This window comes from Plecotus auritus, assembly GCF_963455305.1.
Source record: "Plecotus auritus genome assembly, chromosome: 9".
Lineage (NCBI taxonomy): Eukaryota > Metazoa > Chordata > Mammalia > Chiroptera > Vespertilionidae > Plecotus > Plecotus auritus.
Window position 1 is genome coordinate 85,138,071 of NC_137783.1, and position 6,390 is coordinate 85,144,460.

General features: G+C 46.0%; 1 pseudogene across 1 annotated transcript; it reads right to left on the reverse strand.

Annotated features, from left to right (window-relative positions):
* Positions 1-2,887: 2,887 nt before the first annotated feature.
* Positions 2,888-3,889, reverse strand: LOC308233586 (macrophage-capping protein-like; annotated as a pseudogene). Its single transcript has 2 exons — positions 3,252-3,889; positions 2,888-3,190 (listed from the first exon to the last, which is right to left on the reverse strand). The product of its transcript is annotated as a macrophage-capping protein-like (transcript).
* Between the last annotated feature and the right edge of the window lie 2,501 nt (positions 3,890-6,390).

Consider the following 6,390-nt stretch of genomic DNA (forward strand, 5'->3'; position numbering starts at 1 on the left):
TGGGCTGTCACTGTGTGGTCAAAGGATAACCTCAGAGCTATTGCTGAAGTGGTGGATGTGTCAAGGTTATTCAAAGGGCAATGAAACAACATGAAGGGGGGAATAAATTTTCAGTGGAAATCTACTCTTCCTGCCAAGAGAGCTTCCTCCCCTGAAGACTTAGGATTCATAAAAGTGCTGATCTCATGGAAGAACTTAAAACCTGGCCCAAGAGAACAGACACACTGTGATGAGAGATCTAGAAATTGCTAGGTGTTAGAAAGAAGACCAAGACATCCTGCTGTGGATAACAAGGACTTTAAATGAAAAAAAAAAGACATGTTGATGCAGACCAGCTGGTGTGAGATGTGGATGATATGATGATATCATATGTATCGTGATATCATTAATATAGTTCACAAACTGGTTCTTATGAGTATCAAATCCTTGTCCCACCTCACTATATTATAATATGCAGGCAAATTCAAATATCCTTGGTTTTCATTCCAGGATAACAAAACACTCTGCCAGACTAGACTCTGAAATTGGGATAAAAGGAAAGGGTTTTGCCAAATCTACAGCAGCATACAGATCCCATTTGGCCTTTGCACTTATTGTATGGCGTTTACTTCATCAAATCTGTTGGAATGATTTGAGCAACCACCTCATTTGATCTGTGATCGCCTCTGATAAACCTCCATGAGCTATCTGCCTGGAACGCTGGCTACACTAGATCATTAAAAGGGGATTTGGTGGAAATCAAAAGTCATGCCTCAACCATTTTATTACCAACAGTGATCTTTTGTTCTCCTAAACAGAACTAGCAACAGGATGTGCAGTGCCTAGTGCAAAATGCAAATGCGGGGTCCTTGCTCCAGAGCAGAGTTCAGCTCCTTTCTCATGCAGTCAAGTCTCTCTCTCGTCCCATCATGATGTTTTGTTTGTTCACTGTGTACGCCTTTTTCTACTCCTAACTACTTCAGTATATATTTCCTGGAACAAGGAGTTTCTCTTACCTGTCCACAAAATAATGACCAAATTAAGAAGTCAATATTGATAAAATGCTATGACTTATTCTAAAGATCTGATTCAAATTTTACCAGTTGTTCCAACAATACCTTTTATTTTATTTTACTTTATTTTATTTTAACCAAAAAAAAAAAAAGGTCACCTATTTTTCACACCCTTCACTCATCACTTCTGACAATTACCAGTCTGTTCTCTGTATCTATGAGCTTGGTTTTTGGTTTTTGGTTGTTTTTAGATTCCACATAAAAGAGACATCATATGGTCTTTGCTTTTTTCTGTCTGATTTACTTCACTTAGCATAGTACCCCAAGGCTTTTTAATTTACTATTTAATGTCACACTCCACTGAGCCCAGGGATAGTTGTGAGGCAAGTTCAGACTCTCCCTGGGGCATCTTTCTGAAAATTTGCGGGTGCAAGTGCACGCTAGGCCCAGGAACTGCTGGCTCCCCTTCTCACCATGCCTGGCAGAGGACAGAAACTTTGAGCCAGCATTTTCCCATGGGTGGCTGCTCAGAGTGGACAGGCAACACCCAAGTGTATTGCAACCTCTGCACCAGGATGTGCATGTCTCTGGAAGTGGGCAAGCGGCTTGCACCCACCAAATTGCTTGCTGAAAGCACAGTGATGCAATGCCCCCAATCTGTGAAACAGATGATTCAGCTTGTCGGTTTATTATGAGGAAAATATTTGGTTTTTCTTTGCTTTATTTCATTACACAGCAATAATTTCCTCATATTCATTTCCTTTGGTAAGTTCAAATCCTCTTAAAATGATCTTGCCCTGTCCCATGAATCATAGACACAATTGTTTTTCTTTCTAAGAAACAAAACTGAGAAATTGAAGGTCTCAGTTTTCTCATTTCCAATGTAAGAGGGTTTAATTAGGTACTTTTAAGGTATTTTTAACTTTAAGAAGAATCAACACTCAAGAAACACTATGTAATAAACATTGAAGTACATGTATATAATATACATTATTTTGTTTAATCCTTGTAAAAACCATTTTAGGGTGATATTATTGTTATTATTCCAATTTTCTAGTGAAGGGACTGAACTGAGTCTACACATCAAGTAAGGAGTAGGCTCAGATTTCAAATCTCTATCTGCCGCATACCAAAATCTTAACTGAAGTGTTGCCTCTGATTCAACATCCCACGAGCCTATTATAATGAAACTAGAGGCCCGGTGCACGAAATTCGTGCACGGGGCGGGGGAGGGTGTCCCTCAGCCCAGCCTGCACACTCTCCAATCTGGGACCCCTCGAGGGATGTCCGACTGCCCGTTTAAGCCCGATCCTGGTGGGATCAGGCCTAAACGGGCAGTCAGACATCCCTCTCACAATCCAATTGCTGGCTCCCAACTGCTTGCCTGCTTGCCTTCCTGATTGCCCCTAACCGCTTCTGCCTGCCAGCCTGATCACCCCCTAAACACTCCCCTGCCAGCCTGATTGATGCCTAACTGCTCCCCTGCCAGCCTGTTTTCCCCTAACTGCCCTCCCCTGCAGGCCTGGTCACCCCTAACTGCCCTCCCTTGTAGGCCTGGTCCCCCCAACTGCTCTCCCCTGAAGGCCTGGGTCCCCCCCAACTGCCCTCCCCTGCAGGCCTGGTCACCCCTAACTGCCCTCCCCTGCAGGCCTGGTCCCCCCCAACTACTCTCCCCTGCAGGCCTGGGTCCCTCCCAACTGCCTTTCCCTACAGGCCTGGTCGCCCCCAACTTCCCTCCTCTGCCGGCTTGGTCACCCCTAACTGCCCTCCCTTGCAGGCCTGGTGCCTCCCAAATGCCCTCCCTTGCTGGCCATCTTGTGGTGGCCACCTTGTGTCCACATGGGGCAGCCATCTTGTGTGTTGGAGTGATGGTCAATCTGCATATTACTCTTTTATTAGATAGGATAGAGGCCTGGTGCATGGGTGGGGGCCAGCTTGCAGATGAGACTCTTCCCGCCCTGGTGCAGAATCTCCACCTGCGAGTTTGGCGGGGACCGCATGCCAGAGAGGAAGTCCTTGGCCACTTGGAGGGCCGCCTGCCGCTCCTTCTCATTAGCTTTTCGCCCCTTCCAGGTGTAGATCTTGCCACAGAGCTCATTGTCCAGCACAAATCAGTCATCAGGTATCAGCAACTCAATGGCAAAGGCGCTGGAGTCAGCCACCTTGGTCAGGTTCATCTGTCCTGTGGCGTCAGAGATCGTCTACAGAGCCTCCGCGTGGGCATTAATCTGGTCAGAGGTGAGGCCCGGGGCCCAGGACCTGGCTCATCTCGGCAGGCTCCTCCCCATCAGTGACGCGTTCCACCTGGGCCTTGCCCTGCTGCTCACCGGCCCTGACGGCCAAGGCCAGGTCCCGCGCCTTGTTGCGCTCCAGGATGTTGGCTTTTCCGCCAACCAGGCGAAGATGTCCTGGCCCAGGTCCAGGATGAAGCTGTCTGTCCCCGCTCAGCCCCGCTCAGTGGCACGGATATTCTTCTTCCCCTTCACCTGGTAGAGTTTCCTGGGGGCAGCTGGCTTGGCCTCTGCGGAGATCTTGTGAAATGCTGGCTCAACTCCGTCTTCCTGGTACTTGAGGCCCCTCGGGAAGTAGCTCATGAAGAGGTCGGACTCATTGCCCTGCACCTCTCGGTGCTGCACAGACCGCTCCCCGAGCTGGGTGAGGAGGCGCACAGCGTGCGCAGCCAGCACAGCGCAGGCTCCCTGAACATCCCGGGAGGACCACTGGCCCAGCCATAGGTACAGGTGGGAGAACGCTTCCGTGCCTTTGAACAGCACTAGGTAGGAGGCCCCCAAGAAGAAAATGGCACTGGCTTCATCTTCTCCACCCGCCAGATGTACAGGTGGGTCCTGCACTGATGTCCAGAATGGAGACCAGCTCTGAGGGATGGGTTTGTACATGCTGTTTCCAGATCTTTCCGCAGCTCTGCTTCTACTTCTACTTTCCAGGCTCTGCTTCTTCCATTCCACTAATGAGCTGATTTTTAAAAACTATCTTTATTGTTGAAAGTCTTACAGATGTCCCCTTGATTTTTGATAAGCTCTTGCATGGGGGCTGATCAACAGAAAGACCAAGCTATGATTAGAAAGCCTGGAGTTTCCAGCCCACCCCATTCTCCAGAGAGGGAAGGGCTAGAGGTGGAATTAATGACTGATCACACCTATGTGATGAGGTCTCCAAAAATCCTGAAAGTATTGGGTTGGAAGAGCTTCCATGTATCCACACACCAGGAGGATGACATACCTCAATTCCAGGGGGACAGAAGCACCTGAGCTCATGAGCTCCCTAGACATCTCCCTATGTATCTCTTCATCTAGTCATTCATCTGTATTATCATGTCCTTTAGTATAAAATCAGCTTGTAAATGGAAGTAAGGATTTCCCTGAGTCTGTGAGCTGTTCTAGAAATGATTGAATTCAAGAAGGGGGGAGGGGCTAATGGAAATGAGCCCTCACTCTGTGAAATCTGATGCTGTCTCTAGGTAGATGGTGTCAGAACTGGGTTAAATTGTAGGACACCCAGCTGGTGTCACAGAGAATTGCTTGTTGTAGGGAAAAACCCCATACATCTGATGTCACAGTGTTGTCAGTATGGCAGTAATGTGAGAGTAAAAGAGAAACACAGGGAGAGCATAAGGTTTCTAAACAGATGGTATGAAAGAACCACCTTCCTCCTTACATGTGCACAACTCTCCTTGGATCCAAAGTCATTACTGGATACCTCAAATGGTACTGTTTGAAGCAACTAAATTTGTGGCAACTTGTTATGCAGCAATAGCTAATGAGTACACAGAGGGGAAAGTCCCTGGAAAGCTGTGTATTGAATATTTCTTGTGTATTGAATATTTCTTTTTCTGTTCTGTCTCATAAAAAATTGGTGATGTGTGCCCACCTTAAAACTATTTTCTCCATTAAAATTGTGGTGATCTGTGGCTTCCAAGAAATGAATTGCCCTATAGAATATGAAAATCATACTCAAACGTTGTGCAGAATTTTAAGGACCGTAGTAACATACCCTTGTTTCCCATATGATGGAATCTTCACAAATATGTTAAATCAGTGAGGGAGTCTAAGTTTATTCAATTTGTTTATACAAACAAAAATTCAAAGGCTTTATAACCAACATGAGCTTGTCTATATATTTTTTAGCACCTAGATCATTATAATTTTACTAAGAGAACACCGTAATTCATTGGGTTTAAATATTTTGGCACTTATATTGACTTGGACTTTTCCCCAATTATTTTAAACCATTCCAGCTGCAACCATCAGCAGTGATGCTGTTTGAGTAAAGCCTTCAGGGGCGTAAAAACTCATTGCCAAGCATTGAATAATCCATGAGTTCCTTTATTATATGAGTCTTTATTAATCCTAATTATGGTTTCCTGACTTCCCCAGAGGTCTCCCTTCCTATTGCTGTGGCCGCTGAGTGAGGTTGGTGATCCCTGGCTGGAAGCACCATGAGAGCTGGGTGATAGTCCCTCCATTCCCAGAGAGCGTGCTCCCTAGTGAGCAGGGAGCTCTGCCTCACCTTGGCTGGGAAAGCACGGCCTGTATTCCACCTGTTGGAGAAGATACTGCCTTTCCCGATGTCCCTTGTCTCTGCAGGGATCAGGGGTCCCATGTGAAAGACAGGATCCTGTGTTTGTTCCTGAGAAATTCATTCACTTCCCCTTTTCTGCTTGCATGCATGAGATAGTCCATCGAGATGGGGAAGTTGTGGTTAAACACTAAATTGACAGAACAGGGACAAATGAACTATTACTCGTCATATGTTGCAAGTCCACCTGAGCATTCCTGTTATGCACCAGGTAACATCAGGGAATTCTGTGAAATCAAATGGACTTGGAAGGAAAGGGGAGAGACACCTGCCAGAGAGGAGGGAGAGGAAGAGGAGGAGTCCAGCAGGGATGTCTAGGTCATGCTCTGGGGAAGAAGGTTAGTTTGCTGAGAAGGGAGAAGAAGCTGTCAGGCTAGAGCTTGCTAAGGGTGGAGAGCAAACTATTGGAGACACCGAGATGCGTTTATGTAGCACAGGGATAACACTGAATATGAAATCGAACTACTAATCACGCTCCCATGGATAACATTGCTTAGAATTAGGTTATGTTTTTAAAAGGATTGCTTTTTTTTAAGAGAAAGCAAAGAACAAAGAGGGGTATAATATCTGACAAAATTCAGGAGGAGAAATGAAGATTAATGAAGGTCAGGAAACACAGGGGCCAAACTAAATGTACTGTCTCCTTTTGCTGGGTCCTTCAGGGAAATTAATGTCTGTCACCTGTGTCATTCTAGCACTTTACACAATATCTCATAGAGCTCAAACTCCAGGTACCATGAAACATTTACTGGCCCATTTCTCCTCTCTCCACCTTAAGTGACTGAAACACTGAAGATATTAA